Genomic DNA, 18,439 nt, shown 5'->3' with positions numbered 1-18,439 from the left:
ACAGCAGTTACTTCTGGCCAAATGTCTAAGAGGAGAAATCTTTTGCAATTTAAATGGGCAGGGACAGGTGAAGTCCCAACTAAAGAAGTGTTTTTAGAGATGATTTTCAGCCTGGGCTTCCATGCTTCAGATCTGTATGCCTGTATCCATCCAGTCAAAACACCTGACTTTGATGTAAGTTTCCTTTCCTATCAGGGCTTACAGGCTTTTTGGACAAAGTGGCAGGCATGCAGATCCCAGGCACCATATAGTAACTATAGAACTAATTTGGTTACAAAGCAGGATAAGGTTAAAATAACAATATTAGTCAGAAATGAGTCCATTCCTGCCCAGGATATTTTGTTTTGGTTGTCCAGATTCTGCACAGTGCAATCTAATTTAATAAAGGTTGGTTTCACAATGGGAGTCTGGGGAGGTGCGTGGTCGGCTATGGTTCAGACCGCGTCCAGTGCTTTTATGCTGGGCAGCCACGCACCTGCTTTAGATGTGGAGACTTCCGCCACTTGAGTAGTGATTGTAATGTCACCAAATGCACACTCTGTGGGAAAATTGGGCACATCTCAAGAGACTGTAATGATGTTAAATGTAACCTTTGTGGGGAGGACGGCCACCCTTACAGTCGATGTCCATGGGCAAGCCATAATATGGAGAGTGAGCGAGAACAGAGGGAGGAAGCTGTCAGGAAAGAGAAGGAGGGTCCAGTCAAAGAAATTGTCTTTGTAGGTGTGAAAACCAGGGCGGCTAATGTTGGGGAAAAGAAAGATAAATTCCAAAAAGAAAATAAAGGGAAGAGGAAAAAGGATGACAGTGAAAAATTAGTCCTCTCTAATAGATTTGATGTCTTTTCTACTGATGAAGAACAGGAGGGGGAGGTTCTAAAAAAGGGTAAAGAGTTAGTTTTTGTCCCCAAGGTTAGTAAGAAGAAAGCAAAGCAGGGTAAGAGAAGGAAACCAGTGGAGAATGAGGAGAGTAGTGGAGAAGAGGGATTAGAGTGGGATCCGGTAGGCACAGAATTAGGGGTTGAGGAGGTAGCTGGAAATTCTGAGATAGATGGTACAGGCTGCCCTACTCAAGAGATGGTAATAGAGGAGACACAACAGGTAGAGGAAGATGAGGAAAAAATTGAAATGGATTCGTCAAATTCAGTAATTGCACCGAGTGGGGTAGCTGCAAAAGACCTATTGAGAGTTCCAGGTTTACCTCCTAGGTCAGAGAGTAAACCACCAGATCCTGGACCCTCACAAAGTAAGGGTGGTCTGACCCAGAAGTCAGGCAGTGATGGCATGCTGGGTGCCATTGGGGAGGGGGAAACCTCTCTCAAAGGGAAATGTTCTAGAAGATCTAGGTCTTCAAATAGGGTGTCTGGGAAGAATGTAAATGAAAAGTGAGCAAGGTTCTGCTTTTATAACCCAATGAAACATGGATCCCCAACCCATACGATGTGCCACCATTAATGTGGCTTCCGTAGTCTCTGAACGTGCTCGTTTTATGGCCTTTGATTTTTTCAATACGGTTGAGATTGATTTTTTGTTTTTGCAAGAGACCAGAATTAGTAAGTTGAACATCCTCCACAAGGCAAAGAGGGAGTGGAAGCGCGGGCCTTCTTACTGGTCTCTTGCGGCCGAGCCGTACAGTGGGGTGGCAGTGCTTTTTACTGGTATGGTAACCGTGCACAGGGTTATAGAATTACAGGCAGGTAGGTGTATGATTTTAGATGTCAATCTGAGGGGACATGACCTGAGGCTCATTAATATCTATGGACCACAGTCAAAATGGGACAGGAAATGTCTCTTCAGTGAGATAAAACCGTTCCTTTTTACGGCTCAGCAGATTGTCTTTGGTGGTGATTTCAACACCGTTATTAGGCCAAAAGACAGGGGAGGTTCAAAGACAGCCCTGGGCTATGATTCTAATTTTTTAGTTAGCATGGTTAGACAGGCAGGTCTGGTAGATGTGCACGTTCGCCATTCTCCAGACCTCACGGGTTACACTTTCTTTAGTGGTAGTCGTAGGTCTAGAATAGATAGGTTTTTTGTTAAGGAGACTTCGAAAACTTTGCCTCCAGAGGTAAAGCCAGTAGAGTTCTCTGATCACGTTTTTCTCTCTGTCATTTTGAATGCTTCAGAAGCTACTCAAAAGGGGCGGGGCCTATGGCGATTGAATTCTGAGCTCCTAAAAGAGGAAAAGGTTAGACAATCCCTTAGAGACTTCTTTCAATCTCAGGAAACACTTTTGGAGGCTGGATGGAGTAGATCTGAGTGGTGGGAAGAGATTAAAAAGAGAATTCGGAGATTCTTCAAGAGGTTGGTAGCTAAAAAGAACTTGATAAAGAGAAATATCTACCAGAGTTTGAGAAGGAAATTAGATTTCTTGATTTCTGAGGGTGGAGATAGTGGGGAAATCTCCCGAGTGAAGGCTCAGATGAGGGAATATCAGTATAACCGTCTGGATTCTTTGATTTTGGAAAGGGATTTTGGCAAATACCACTCGCCTGATCCTTACCAAAATTGCGGAAGATCAGTCGAGATGAAGGAGGTGAGGGGTCTTTTTGACAAACAGGTTTGTTCGTGAGGATAAGGAAGGCATCTTGGGAGTCATTAGATCTTATTACTCCGATCTTTTGTCTGAGCAGCCACTTATCAGAGAGAGGATGGAAACATTTCTGAGGGAGACACCTGGACTTTGTAATCCAGATGCCTCGATTGAAACCTTGGGTAGGAGTGTGACAGCAGAGGAAGTTAAGATGGCGATTGATAAGTTGAGTTGTAAGAAATCCCCAGGCCCAGATGGTTTAACATCTGAGTTTTATAAAGTATTTGCTGACCTCTTGATTCCTCGCCTTGTAGAAGTATATAATGAGTGCCTGGGTGGGGGAATCCTCCCTCCTTCTATGAGGATATCTGCCCTCATATTACTGTCCAAGGGGAAGGACCCATCTCGTATTGAGAACTGGCGCCCCATCGCACTTCTCAATACAGATAGAAAGATTTTGGCAAAAATACTTTTCAACAGGTTGTCAGAATTTTCAGAACACCTGCTTTCCCCATCCCAGCACTGTACTGTGAAGGGTCGAAGCACATTTAGTGCTGTCCTTGGTGTCCGGGAGGCCATAGAACGGTGCCGTGCTGAGAAATGGGGAAAATACTTGCTGGCGTTGGATCAGTCTAAGGCTTTTGACCGAGTAAATCATGAGTACCTATGGGCCCTACTTGAAAGGTATGGTTTTCCAGTCAGGGTGGTCTATTGGCTCAGAACATTATACAGTCAGGCCGAGAGCTTCCCACTTGTAAACGGTTGGGTGGGCCCTGCTTTTGAGGTGAGCTCTGGAGTTCGTCAGGGATGTCCCCTGAGCCCTCTCCTGTATGTATTCGCGATTGACCCCTTCATACGAAGGGTAGAAAACGGTACGGTGGGAGGGGTGCAGCTGGGCCCAGAGTTCCCTTTTAAAGTGGTGGCTTACGCAGATGATGTCACAGTGGTTCTGTCATCAGTGGCAGAGGCACGTGATATGGAAGAGCTCATCTGTGAATACTCTATAGCCTCATGCTCTAGGGTAAACCAAGAGAAGTGTGAAGCTTTCTGGATGGGGGAGGAAGGAGAAGAATTTTCCCTTCCGGACAGCCTCCCCCGGCCCAGTCCTCAGATAAAGATTCTAGGTATTTGTTTTGACCATGGTGATTATGCCACTCTAAATTGGGTGAAGTGTCTGGAGAATGCTGCCAAGAAAGTGGAGTGCTGGAAGAGGTGTAAATTCTCTTTCAGGGAAAGGGTGGACTTGTGCAAAACTTACCTGATCCCGTTATTTCTATATGTCAGCTATGTGTGTTTTTTGCCTCAATCTTTATGGGCCAGGTTGAACTCCTTGTTTTTCCTTTTATTTTGGGGAAACAGGATGAACCTAATCAAGAGAGGTATTACTTACAAGTCGAGGAAAGACGGAGGGGCTGGCATGATCAACCCTGTCGTCTTTTTTGTTACAACCTTTTTAAAACTTAATCTTGGGAGTTTATTGTTAGAAACTCCTCCTCGATGGGTAAGTGGATTTGAAGTCTGGGTGTCCCCCTTCCTCAAACTTTGGTTAGGTGGTGGCCAAGTGAAGAATCTTCAAATTCGGAGAGGGTATCTTCCGATCTACGTTATCCAGAGCTTGAAGGTGACAAAGCGTTGGGGTCTGGAAGTGGGGGAAGTACAAAACCTTTCCAGGAAGGAGTTGGGGGACAGGATTTTGCGAACCCACTTTCATGTTCCGTTGTCACTAAGGGATTGCCCGAGTGATGTTGCTTCGGCTGGATTGGCTCTCATAAATTCAGAGAGAATACCGCCGAAGTTTAGAGACATTGCTTGGCTTTCTTTCCATGGGAAGCTTTACGTGAAGGGGAACATGATGTGGAGAAATGCCAATGATCGTGGTTGTCCACGGGAGGAGTGTCTAGGGGAGGTGGAGACGATGGACCATTTCTTGATCAAGTGCCCCTTTAATGTAAATGTTTACAAGAGAGTTTCAGGAGCTTTGGGTATCCCGTGCCTTTCGGGGCTTAGTTACCCAGAGTGGGCTTATGGAGCATTCAGAAGATATGGTGTATTTAATTTGACCACAATTTATTTAGTCAGTTTAGTAGTTAGATACCACACATGGATGGCACGGTGTCAGGTTTCCCTAAAAGATAAAATCCTTCCTTGTGAAGTGGTGGTGGATTTGATTCTGCACGAGGTGGAGAGGATGATGGATCTAGACCGGAAAAGGGTAGATGCTGTTAGGTGGTCCAATTGGTGGGGCCGCCTGAAACCCCCTTGAGTGGGTGGCAGATATCCTTTTCCAGGTTAAGCTGGAACTTTCTATCTTTTCACATCCTGTAGATTTTGGTAATAAGGTTTTTTTTAATGGAACAGGTTTTGCATAGATCTAAAAAGCCTTGCTCAGTTTTCCTTTGCAATATTGGGATGAAGTAGTTATAAAGTTAATATTCATGTGTATATATTTCTCTATTGATATTTTGCTTATTAGGCAGATGTATCCTTTGATATTGCGGTTTGCATTCATTTATGTTATGTATTAAGATTTCATTTGTAAAATACTATTTATTTATTTATTTATTTATTGTGATATATTGTAAATATTGTAAAATTTGTTGCAAGTTTTAATAAATGGGAGAATTCCCTCTCAGCTCTGGGCCCATAGCAGCTGCACCGCCTGCACCTATGGTAGCTACACCCTGTATATAACACATGTAACTGTGACAGGGAAGGTGGCCCCTCTCAGCTCTGGGCCCCATAGCAGCTGCAGTCCCTGCACCTATGGTAGCTACACCCCTGTATATAACACATGTAACGGTGACCGGGAAGGTGGCCCCTTTCAGCTCTGGGCCCCATAGCAGCTGCACCCCCTGCACCTATGGTAGCTACACCCCTGTATATAACACATGTAACTGTGACAGGGAAGGTGGCCCCTCTCAGCTCCTACCCCATAGCAGCTGCACCCTGCACCTATGGTAGCTACACCCCTGTATATAACACATATAACTGTGACAGGGAAGGTGGCTCCTCTCAGCTCTGGCCCCATAGCAGCTGCACCCCCTGCACCTATGGTAGCTACACCCCTGTATATAACACATGTAACTGTGACAGGGAAGGTGGCCCCTCTCAGCTCTGGCCCCATAGCAGCTGCACCCTGCACCTATGGTAGCTACACCCGTGTATGTAACACATGTAACTGTGACAGGGAAGGTGGCCCCTCTCAGCTCCTACCCCATAGCAGCTGCACCCTGCACCTATGGTAGCTACACCCCTGTATATAACACATGTAACTGTGACAGGGAAGGTGGCCCCTCTCAGCTCTGGGCCACATAGCAGCTGCACCCCCTGCACCTATGGTAGTTACACCCCTGTATATAACACATATAACTGTGACAGGGAAGGTGGCTCCTCTCAGCTCTGGCCCCATAGCAGCTGCACCCCCTGCACCTATGGTAGCTACACCCCTGTATATAACACATGTAACTGTGACAGGGAAGGTGGCCCCTCTCAGCTCTGGGCCCCATAGCAGCTGCACCCCCTGCACCTATGGTAGCTACACCCCTGTATATAACACATGTAACTGTGACAGGGAAGGTGGCCCCTCTCAGCTCTGGCCCCATAGCAGCTGCACCCTGCACCTATGGTAGCTACACCCCTGTATATAACACATGTAACTGTGACAGGGAAGGTGGCCCCTCTCAGCTCTGGGCCCCATAGCAGCTGCACCCCCTGCACCTATGGTAGCTACACCCCTGTATATAACACATGTAACTGTGACAGGGAAGGTGGCCCCTCTCAGCTCTGGGCCCCATAGCAGCTGCACCCCCTGCACCTATGGTAGCTACACCCCTGTATATAACACATGTAACTGTGACAGGGAAGCATTAACCTTTTAGCAGGCTCACACTTGGGATTGTTGGGATAACCTCTGAAATTGGGAAAGTTTGGAAGAGTACATTACCCATTATCCTGGGCCCGCTTATGACCATCTGAATTATATACTATAGACCTGCAGCACTTTACGTTGGATACCCATTCTGAGAACGATGCTGCTTGTTATGTGACTGGCCAGTGGCCATAAACATTATACTACTCTCCTACATCATCCCTTTACAGGACTTTGTGGTCCAGTCTCCACCAATTTCCATCCAGCAGGTGATTACAGAGTACAGCAGATTACAGGTAATCATCCCAGCGAGGACATCTAGTGGTTCCCAGCATGATGATGAAATCATTTTGCTGTACTGTATTTCAGCACGTCCCGTTCGCTGCTGTCTGAGGGACACTGCAGCATTTATCATGATCACTTACCTGGTTATGCTTGCTTGCATTTCACATACTCTACTGTATTAATAGCAAATCACACATACCTCACAACTGTCCCTCTTTCCGCAGGAACGTCCCCCAAAAAACGGATGTTCTCGCACCCCCCGCCTGGGGCCAGCAGTATACCGCGGTGATGGTGGTGGTGTGTGTGTGTGTGTGTGTGGGGGGGGGGGGGCAGTTGGGAGTCCCTGCTGCCACCTGCTGGGCAGCGGTGAATAGATGCTGTGCGCATGCGCCTATTTCCGCAGGAAGAGGGGCAGCAGGAGCAATACGGGACATGGCTTCGCGTAAGTGATGCAATGTGAAGGCCACTGCCCCTTGCACTGAGGCCGCGCCCCCAATATATTAAGACTATATATAGATATCTATATAAACACAGGGCTTGCCCCAGAGGAGGGGCTGTTCAAAATTCAAAAATAGGAGAGGCTCAGCAACGGTCACCAACTGCCATTTCAAACTGACTCACTGGCAGTTGGTGTTTCTCCCCTATTTGATTTTTGAACTGTTCTGCAGCTCCTTCCACTGGTGCTACCACTGTGTGTGTGTGTGTGTGTGTGTGTACCTGTGTGAGTTTGGGTGTGTGTATATAATATCCTCAGGTTATGAATTTGGGCAGCCATATTACCTCCGAAAGGTACGCCCATTGCCGCTAATATTAATGATCATTTATATTACTATAGTCAGTGAAAGGAAAACTTACATACCTGTAGCTTCAGATATTTTAAACAGTTACAAATTGACATGACGTGTATAGTTCAGGCACATGTGACGATAAATGACAACATGATAGAGGCGTGTATAGTTCTGGCACATGTGACGTATAAATGACAACATGATAAAGGCGTGTATAGTTCAGGCACATGTGACCGATAAATGACAAACATGATAGAGGCGTGTATAGTTCAGGCACATGTGACCGATAAATGACAAACATGATAGAGGCGTGTATGGTTCAGGCACATGTGACCGATAAATGACAAACATGATAAAGGCGTGTATACAGTAGTTCAGGCACATGTGACGATAAATGACAAACATGATAAAGGCATGTATCAGACTTGCCTACCCTCCCGCATTCAGTGGGAGGCTCCCGGTTTTTGCAGGAGCCTCCCGCTGCCCCGCAAACCTGCCCCCACCTCCCGGTTTTTGTGGGGCCTTCAGTTCATTCCGGACTGCGCATGTGCGCGCACCACTTCCGAGGGACCTGCAATCCAGTACATGACAGCCGGCACCGCAGGGTTGAGGGAAGCCGATGCTGTGTATATTGGGCGGAAGTCCGTACAGCAGAAGGAACAGGAGAGTCCGTCAGTCAGGGCTTCCTTCAGATGCTGGCTCCGCCCACCCACTCACACAGAGTTAGCTCCGTGCAACGCTCTTCCTGGCCTGCTCCTGTCACCGGCTGCCATGTGCTGCATCCACCACACTGCCAGCTCCCTGCACCTCCCAGGAAGGGACAACACAGCCAGGCAAGTGCTGTGTACTGGGGGAGTGATGGGCTGTGTGTAATCTGGCACTTGTAGGATTTACTGTGGGGCTATGTGTACTAGTCTGGGGGAGAGGGGGCTGTCATATGCCTGTGGGTACTCTGTGTAATGTGTGTGTGGGGGGCTGTGTATAATGTCATATGGGGGGGCTGTGTATAATGTCATATGGGGGGACTGTGTATAATGTCATATGGGGGGACTGTGTATAATGTCATATGGGGGGACTGTGTATAATGTCATATGGGGGGGGGGCGTGTATAATGTCATATGGGGGGCTGTGTATAATGTCATATGGGGGGCTGTGTATAATGTCATATGGGGGGGCTGTGTATAATGTCATAAGGGGGACTGTGTATAATGTCATAGTATAATGTCATATGGGGGCTGTGTATAATGTAATATGGGTGGGCTGTGTATAATGTAATATGGTGCTGTGTGTTATATATGGGGGGCTGTGTATAATGTAATATGGTGCTTTGTGTACATAGTCTAATATGGGGTGGGTGGGTGTAATGTAGCTTGGTGCTGTGTGTACTGGGTGTAGTACTTGGAAGGGGTATGCTGTGTTACCCATACAGACTTGACAATTTGCTTCATGAGCAATATTGTTAAGTTCACTATCAGGAGCGCTTGTCGTTCGTTGTGTACAGACAGGGCAATATTATGATACCGTTCATTATATTGCCATGTGTGTGCTCACCATAAAATGTAATGCACCAGGTGCTGTGTGTGGATGACCTACAATACTTCTATTCTTTTTTTTTTCTTTATTTGCTGCTTTTAGTACTATAGCGTACCTCACAATTGTCCTAATTACAGCAGGACAGTCCCGCTATTTGGAGACTGACCCGCTGTCCTTTCCACGTGGGTAATTGGGGGGAGCCGAAGTTCACCGCTGCTTTGATCTGCAGAGCAGCTGGTGATCGCTGAAGTGATGCCGTAAGCCTGCACATGGCATCTCTTCAGCGCAGGGACGGAGGGAGGGCAGGCAGGGAGCTACCCAGCTGCTAGGAATGATGAAAATGGGGGTCACACCCACCTGGTGTGTAGCTCCGCCCATTATTGGGCCGGCCACGCCTTCGGCGCGACAGGTCGCAGTTTGAAGCTGCACAGCGCATTTTACTAGCACCTGGAATCTCCCTGAAACTAGTTTTCAAAAGTAGGCAAGTATGCATGTATACAGTAGTTCAGGCACATGTGACTGATAAATGACAACATGATAAAGGCGTGTATACAGTAGTTCAGGCACATGTGACCAATACATGACAAGACATGTACAGTGTACAACTGACAACTGGGCGTTTCTTGGCAGATCCTGGAGGAGAGAGGAGTTTGTTAATGAAAAATGATAACGCCACAGTATAATGCTGCCTGCAGGGACTGTGTACTGATCACTGAGATGTTTGTATGTACTCCCATATTACACCCAGATGATTGACAGACACTGGTATATAGTTATTAGCCTCCATCCTCTGAGCACCTCGTGTGTGTACTGAGCAGCGGAAGATAATTATCAGGAGACTGGAAGCTGATAACAGGATCCAGACTTTCACCCCAGTGTGATATTGAACAGAACAAAGATCTCTTATAGGCCCTTATTCTGATTGAGTCTGACCACTGATTTTTGGTGTTTGCGCATGTGCAGAGGTGTTTCTGCGTATGTGCGAAAGCCTCGCCTGTCCGAACACGGTGTAAGTTCTGTGCAGAAAATTATCGGCCGGAACCATCCGAGCAGGGGGAGGAGAGGGGCGTGAAGGGCAGTTTGGGCTCATTACCATATATGTACGTCCCATGTTTCATGGGTGTTCCCATGAAAACGCTGGGCGTACGTATGGTAATGCGGCCATGACGTGTGGGGGGCGGACCAGTGGCAAACGCAGGATTTTCAGAAGGGGGTTTCCAGAGGGGCGGAGCAAAGCACGGAGATGGACACTTAGGTGACCCAGTATATGCCGGGTCAGTTAAAGTATTATAGATAGACCAAATGTATATAAATAATATATATATATATATATATATATATATATATATATATATATATATATATATATATATATATACTTGGATAGAGGATGCGGCACACCATTCACGTATAAACGATTCCTTTAATACGACGTCGTATTAAAGGAATCGTTTATACGTGAATGGTGTGCCGCATCCTCTATCCAAGTATACCTAATCTTTTATGCTGGCACCCATGCAGCATTTTACATAGGAGGCTGTGCCAGACACCCTGGATCGCTCTATATATATATATATATATATATATATATATATATATATATATATATATATATATATATATATATATATATATATATATATATATATATATATATATATATATATATATATATATATATATATATATATACACATACATACATACATACAGGGGTGTCAACAGCAGAGTAGACCCCTTGGCATAGCAATGTATTGGGGCACCTACCGATCCTCCAGCCAGCGGTAGGGGTGCGGGAAGCTTTGATGTCCCCCGGGTGGTAGGGGGTATTATATCAACCGCTCAGCATGTAGCGCCTGCAATTACCCCTTTACTGCACAGATGGTGGGAGATGGGGTGGAAGAAGGGGGCATTGGGCTGAATGAAGGGGCCCTGATACATAACTTCCAGGGTGGTAGAGGATGTTTAATACGCAGAGGAGGGGTGTATAGTGGATTGGGCTTATTATTCATAATTTTCTGGTGGGAGGACAGCTTGCTTGACTGCAGATATCTCCAGTTCTCAGAAATAAATTTCTAAGATTTTAATGGAATTAAAAACTAGAGAATCCCACCTACCAAATGGTATTGGGGACTAGGGGATCAGCGTTCAGGAGGCAGTGCAATCTGCCAATGAGTGTATAAAACTACATACCAGGTGTGTGGAGCTGGAGCAGTAACCAGCTGCTGGAAGGCTGATATCTCTGGTTCTGGGCACAGTTGAGACAAGCTACTAGTGTCCATCAAAGCTTTTGGAATATACCCTCAGAAAAACAAGTCAGACAGAACCTGAAATATCTGACTGGGGAGTGCAATTAACAGGCTTGGATGGGGACCACTGCTTTAAAGTCAGATATCTTTGGTTCCCAAGGGCCGATTTTAAAAATTCTTGTACCCATGGAAAGAGGGGACCCTCAGCTTTCAGACTAGGGCCCTTAGACTCCTGGGGGGGGGGTTCTGGGTACTCAGAAACCCCCCCTGTGTGCGCTACTGAGGACAGATGACATAGCCGGATGTCAGCTGGCCGCCCATATCCCTGCTTTCATACGTAAATGTGTCCGAGTGGTCTGGAGCACTCGGTGCTGTCTGACCGCTCGGTCCAGCATTCGATGGTCAGCGACCATCGGAGGATGGGGGAGGTTCCCACAGATGGAGGAGGTGTTCACATGAAACATCCACTCGTGGTCCGTACGCTCGTCATCTTACCGCATTCGGACGGTGTGAGCGATCCGTACGGTAGGCGGGGCTAAGAACACTCGGTGCCTGTCCGAAATACGCATCCGTCCGAATCAACTAGAATAAGGGCAATAGTCTGAGTGTCTTCTGACCATTGTTAGATCTGAATGTCAGACCGGGGATTCATGCAGGTGGCGCACCGTCCGGGAATCAGGTGGATCATTTACTTGTATTTGGTTAATTGAACAGTTTTTGTTGTTTCGACATCAGATAATGTGGCATACTTGTGAATCTGTGGCGGAGTCTATGGTTGACCTTATTACAATGATAAATGATCACTGTCCATCTACCATTAGTTATAGATCTGAATGGTATTCTTATTCCCTTTGTTCTACTATTGTGTTTGGTTCTTAATATATAGCTACTGCTTAGCCTGGAAGCTTCTATACTCAGTGTAGCTCTGAGCTGGGAAGCTTCTGCGCTGTTACGTGGTCCTCTTGGTTGGGAAGCTTCTGTGCTGTTACGTGGACCTCTTGGTTGGGAAGCTTCTGTGTTGTTACGTGGACCTCTTGGTTGGGAAGCTTCTGTGTTGTTACGTGGACCTCTTGGTTGGGAAGCTTCTGTGTTGTTACGTGGACCTCTTGGTTGGGAAGCTTCTGTGTTGTTACGTGGACCTCTTGGTTGGGAAGCTTCTGTGTTGTTACGTGGACCTCTTGGTTGGGAAGCTTCTGTGTTGTTACGTGGACCTCTTAGTTGGGAAGCTTCTGTGCTGTTACAGGATGTGGACCTCTTAATTGAGATGTGACTGTGCTGCTATGTGGACCTCTTGGTTAGGAAGCTTCTTTACTCTATGTAGCTCTGAGCTTGGAAGCTTCTGTGCTGTTATGTGGACCTATTAGCTGCAATGCTTCCTAGCTGTTACCTGGGCCTCTTAGTTGGGATGCTTCTGTGCTGTTATGTGGACCTCTTGGTCAGGAACCTTCTGTACTGTTACCTGAACTTCTTAATTAGCTTCTGTATTTTTATGTGTACCTCTTGGTTGGGAAGCTTCTGTACTTTTATGTGGATCTCTGCTTCTGTACTGTTATGTGGAGCTCTTGGTCGGGAAGCTTCTGTACTGTTATGTGGACCTCTTGGTTGAGAAGTTGAGAAGCTTCTGTACTGTTCTGTGGATCTCTTGTTTGGAAGCTTCTGTACTGTTATGTGGACCTATTGGTCAGGAAGCTTCTGTACTGTTATGTGGACCTCTTGGTTGGGAAGCTTCGGTACTGTTATGTAGACCTCTTGCTTGGAAAGCTTCTGTACTTTTATGTGGACCTCTTCTTCTGTACTGTTATGTGGACCTCTTTGTCCGTAAGCTTCTGTACTGTTACGGAACCTCTTGATCGAGAAGCTTCTGTACTCTATGTAGCTCTGATCTGGGAAGCTTCTGTGCTGTTATGTGGACCTATTAGCTGCAATGCTTCTTAGCTGTTACCTGGGTCTCTTAGTTGGGAAGCTTCTGTGCTGTTACAGTATGTGGACCTCTTAATTGAGATGTGACTGTGCTGTTATGTGGACCTCTTGGTTAGGAAGCTTCTGTACTCTATGTAGCTCTGAGCTTGGAAGCTTCTGTGCTGTTATATGGACCTATTAGCTGCAATGCTTCCTAGCTGTTACCTGGGCTTCTTAGTTGGGATGCTTCTGTGCTGTTATGTGGACCTCTTGGTCAGGAACCTTCTGTACTGTTACCAGAACTTCTTAATTAGCTTCTGTATTGTTATGTGTACCTCTTGGTCAGGAACCTTCTGTACTGTTACCTGAACTTCTTAATTAGCTTCTGTATTGTTATGTGTACCTCTTGGTTGGGAAGCTTCTGTACTTTTATGTGGATCTCTGCTTCTGTACTGTTATGTGGAGCTCTTGGTCGGGAAGCTTCTGTGTTGTTACGTGGACCTCTTGGTTGGGAAGCTTCTGTGTTGTTACGTGGACCTCTTGGTTGGGAAGCTTCTGTGTTGTTACGTGGACCTCTTGGTTGGGAAGCTTCTGTGTTGTTACGTGGACCTCTTGGTTGGGAAGCTTCTGTGTTGTTACGTGGACCTCTTGGTTGGGAAGCTTCTGTGTTGTTACGTGGACCTCTTAGTTGGGAAGCTTCTGTGCTGTTACAGGATGTGGACCTCTTAATTGAGATGTGACTGTGCTGCTATGTGGACCTCTTGGTTAGGAAGCTTCTTTACTCTATGTAGCTCTGAGCTTGGAAGCTTCTGTGCTGTTATGTGGACCTATTAGCTGCAATGCTTCCTAGCTGTTACCTGGGCCTCTTAGTTGGGATGCTTCTGTGCTGTTATGTGGACCTCTTGGTCAGGAACCTTCTGTACTGTTACCTGAACTTCTTAATTAGCTTCTGTATTTTTATGTGTACCTCTTGGTTGGGAAGCTTCTGTACTTTTATGTGGATCTCTGCTTCTGTACTGTTATGTGGAGCTCTTGGTCGGGAAGCTTCTGTACTGTTATGTGGACCTCTTGGTTGAGAAGTTGAGAAGCTTCTGTACTGTTCTGTGGATCTCTTGTTTGGAAGCTTCTGTACTGTTATGTGGACCTATTGGTCAGGAAGCTTCTGTACTGTTATGTGGACCTCTTGGTTGGGAAGCTTCGGTACTGTTATGTAGACCTCTTGCTTGGAAAGCTTCTGTACTTTTATGTGGACCTCTTCTTCTGTACTGTTATGTGGACCTCTTTGTCCGTAAGCTTCTGTACTGTTACGGAACCTCTTGATCGAGAAGCTTCTGTACTCTATGTAGCTCTGATCTGGGAAGCTTCTGTGCTGTTATGTGGACCTATTAGCTGCAATGCTTCTTAGCTGTTACCTGGGTCTCTTAGTTGGGAAGCTTCTGTGCTGTTACAGTATGTGGACCTCTTAATTGAGATGTGACTGTGCTGTTATGTGGACCTCTTGGTTAGGAAGCTTCTGTACTCTATGTAGCTCTGAGCTTGGAAGCTTCTGTGCTGTTATATGGACCTATTAGCTGCAATGCTTCCTAGCTGTTACCTGGGCTTCTTAGTTGGGATGCTTCTGTGCTGTTATGTGGACCTCTTGGTCAGGAACCTTCTGTACTGTTACCAGAACTTCTTAATTAGCTTCTGTATTGTTATGTGTACCTCTTGGTCAGGAACCTTCTGTACTGTTACCTGAACTTCTTAATTAGCTTCTGTATTGTTATGTGTACCTCTTGGTTGGGAAGCTTCTGTACTTTTATGTGGATCTCTGCTTCTGTACTGTTATGTGGAGCTCTTGGTCGGGAAGCTTCTGTACTGTTATGTGGACCTCTTGGTTGGGAAGCTTCTGTACTTTTATGTGGATCTCTGCTTCTGTACTGTTATGTGGAGCTTTTGGTCGGGAAGCTTCTGTACTGTTATATGGACCTCTTGGTTGGGAAGCTTCTGTACTTTTATGTGGATCTCTGCTTCTGTACTGTTATGTGGACCGCTTGGTCGGGAAGCTTCTGTACTGTTACCTGGACCTTAATTGGCTTCTGTACTGTTACATGGACCTCTTGGTTGGGAATCTTCTGTACTGTTATGTTGACCTCTTGGTCAGGAAGCTTATGTACTGTTACATTAACCTCTTGATTGGGAAGCTTCTGTACTGTTAAGTGGACCTCTTGGTTGAGAAGCTTCTGTAGTATTATGTGGGCCTCTTAGGCAGGAAACATCAATCCTAGGTGTACCTCTTAGATGGGACGCTTCTGTACTGTTACATGGATCTCTTGGTTGAGAAGTCCAGAAGCTTCTGTGCTGTTATGTGAATCTCTTGTTTTGGAAACTTCTGTACTGTTATGTGGATCTCTTGGTTGAGAAGTCGAGAAGCTTCTGTACTGTTCTGTGGATCTCTTGGTTGTGAAGCTTCTGTACTGTTATGTGGACCTCTTGGTTGGGAAGCTTCTGTACTGTTATGTGGACCTCTTGGTTGGAAAGCTTCTGTACTGTTATGTAGACCTCTTGCTTGGAAAGCTTCTGTAATTTTATGTGGACCTCTTCTTCTGTACTGTTATGTGGACCTCTTTGTCTGTAAGCTTCTGTACTGTTACGGAACCTCTTGATCGAGAAGCTTCTGTACTGTTACCTGGATTTCTTAATTAGCTTCTGTACTGTTACATGGACCTCTTGGTTGTGAAGCTTCTGTACTGTTATGCGGACCCCTTGGTTGGTAAGCTTCTGTACTGTTATGTGGACCTCTTGGTTGGGAAGCTTCTGTACTGTTATGTGGACCTCTTGGTTGGGAAGCTTCTGTACTTTTATGTGGACCTCTTCTTCTGTACTGTTATATGGACCTCTTTGTCTGTAAGCTTCTGTACTGTTACCTGGATTTCTTAATAAACTTCTGTACTGTTACATGGACCTCTTGGTTGTGAAGCTTCTGTACTGTTATGGGGACCCCTTGGTTGGTAAGCTTTTATACTGTTATGTGGACCTCTTGGTTGGGAAGCTTTTGTACTGTTATGTGGACCTCTTGGTTGGGAAGCTTCTGTACTGTTATGTAGACCTCTTGCTTGGAAAGCTTCTGTACTTTTATGTGGACCTCTTCTTCTGTACTGTTATGTGGACCTCTTTGTCTGTAAGCTTCTGCACTGTTACGGAACCTCTTGATCGAGAAGCTTCTGTACTGTTACCTGGATTTCTTAATTAGCTTCTGTGCTGTTACATGGACCTCTTGGTTGTGAAGCTTCTGTACTGTTATGCGGACCCCTTGGTTGGTAAGCTTCTGTACTGTTATGTGGACCTCTTGGTTGGGAAGCTTCTGTACTGTTATGTGGACCTCTTGGTTGGGAAGCTTCTGTACTTTTATGTGGACCTCTTCTTCTGTACTGTTATGTGGACCTCTTTGTCTGTAAGCTTCTGTACTGTTACGGAACCTCTTGATCGAGAAGCTTCAGTACTGTTACCTGGATTTCTTAATTAGCTTCTGTACTGTTACATGGACCTCTTGGTTGGGAAGCTTCTGTACTGTGATGTGGACCTCTTGGTCAGGAAGCTTCTGTTCTCTTACATGGATTTCTTAGTAAGCTTCTGTACTGTAATGCGGACTCTTAGACAGGAAGCTGCAATCCATGGAAAGCTTTTGTATTACATGAATCTCTTAGTCAGCAAGCTTGTATACTGTTAAACTGGGTAGACACTGGATGATATGTGTACCCAGCGACATTGGAAGCAACAAGGACCCGGCATACAGACTTGCCGATACCAGCTCCAACAAGTAATGCTGGGGGGAGGGAGTAGCGGCAGCCATGCTGCATTCTACAGCATGGTTCCTGCTAACAATATCCTAGGTCGTCTTGCATGTACAGACAACAGGGGAAGACACTGATGAAGCGCAGGAGCGTGCATTGTCATATGCCTCCCCCATTGGACTCAGGGTCCCATCGGCAGATATGTTGGGTTGGGTACATATCACTTTATGTGTACTAAGCTTAAAATCTGTGCTGCCTCAGCCACTACTCATGTCTGTTAATGGCCTTCTTAGTCATCCCAGCTAGGTCTGTAGGTGCTGCTGTGCTAGAGTGCACCAAACTGTGTGGTCTGAGCCACTACTCATGTCTATGAATGGCATTTTCAGGCATACAGAGTGGAAGGCAGATAAACTGTTATTGGGTTGGTATGTAAAGGAGAATTGTACAAACATGATTACAAGGTAAACCTGGAATTCACATGTACTGTACTGTAAATGGCCATCCTGTTTCCTTCACAGTTCAGGATAAGAGATTAGTCACGATGGCTCACTTGAAACAAGTAGATAATTACAACTATCTACATCCCAAGAGTAATCACAGTTAATCGTGGATTAAATACATTGCTAGAAAAAAAGTGATACAAATAAAAAGGGAAGATTATGAGGAACATTGAGACTTTATATTTTGACAAGTCAAAGGATACAAATAATAATAATAATAATGAAAATAGATGGATACAGAGGACAGTAAGAAAAGTGCCAGCTCCTATCACTGTGTATTAGCCAGCTGTCTTTGGGGGCAGCGAGCATCTCCCAACACACGTAGTGACTGAAACGGGAGTCAGGACAGTAGACCACACCCCCTTCACAAAGACACACCCCTACAATGAAGCCACACCCCTTTTCATACCACTGCTGCATGGGTAAGGGACACTACTGAATCCAATAATTTCCGCTAGAGAAGAACCCGTTATTTATAGATGGTAAATCTGCAAATATACAGTATATACATAAATAAGTTCAGTAAAAGTAACAAAGATGTTGGAAGGTGAGGATATTCTTTTTCTAATGTTTACAAATATTACAATGATGTAATCAGAAAAGAACGTGGGGGAAAATTGCTCCCGAAAAAAAACAAAACACCACTGTCATAATGCTAATTCGCTTTTTTTTTTCCCATGTGGGCTTTTTTCCATGTGGGCTTTTTTTTTCCATGTGGGTTTTTGTCTGGTTACCGTGGAAAATATTATAATGGCCAGACAAGGAGAACTTATAAGATACGGATTTATGAGCAGCAAAGATGCATGAGGATTAGCAATGCGTAATATACAGATATATGCAGACTTTGAGTGATTTGATGAGAGGTCGAGTTATTCCTATAATTGAGCAAGAATTGAGCTGGGGGAGGGGGAATAAAATTACTTAAAAAGAATGAAACACATTGGGATGTACCACACGGACGCTCAGATGGCGAGAGGTTTTTCATGATCATGTAGATTTCAGTGGGCAGTAC

At 45.5% G+C, this 18,439-nt stretch overlaps 1 protein-coding gene across 2 annotated transcripts in view; it reads left to right on the top strand.

Annotated features, from left to right (window-relative positions):
- TUB (TUB bipartite transcription factor) overlaps positions 1-18,439 on the top strand; it is a 184,668-nt gene that overhangs the window by 86,474 nt on the left and 79,755 nt on the right. The window lies entirely within an intron of this gene.

Source organism: Crinia signifera, chromosome 11, assembly GCF_055691185.1.
Source record: "Crinia signifera chromosome 11, ASM5569118v1, whole genome shotgun sequence".
Lineage (NCBI taxonomy): Eukaryota > Metazoa > Chordata > Amphibia > Anura > Myobatrachidae > Crinia > Crinia signifera.
Note: the sequence above shows the minus strand (reverse complement) of the source record. Positions and strands in the feature narration are given on the sequence as shown.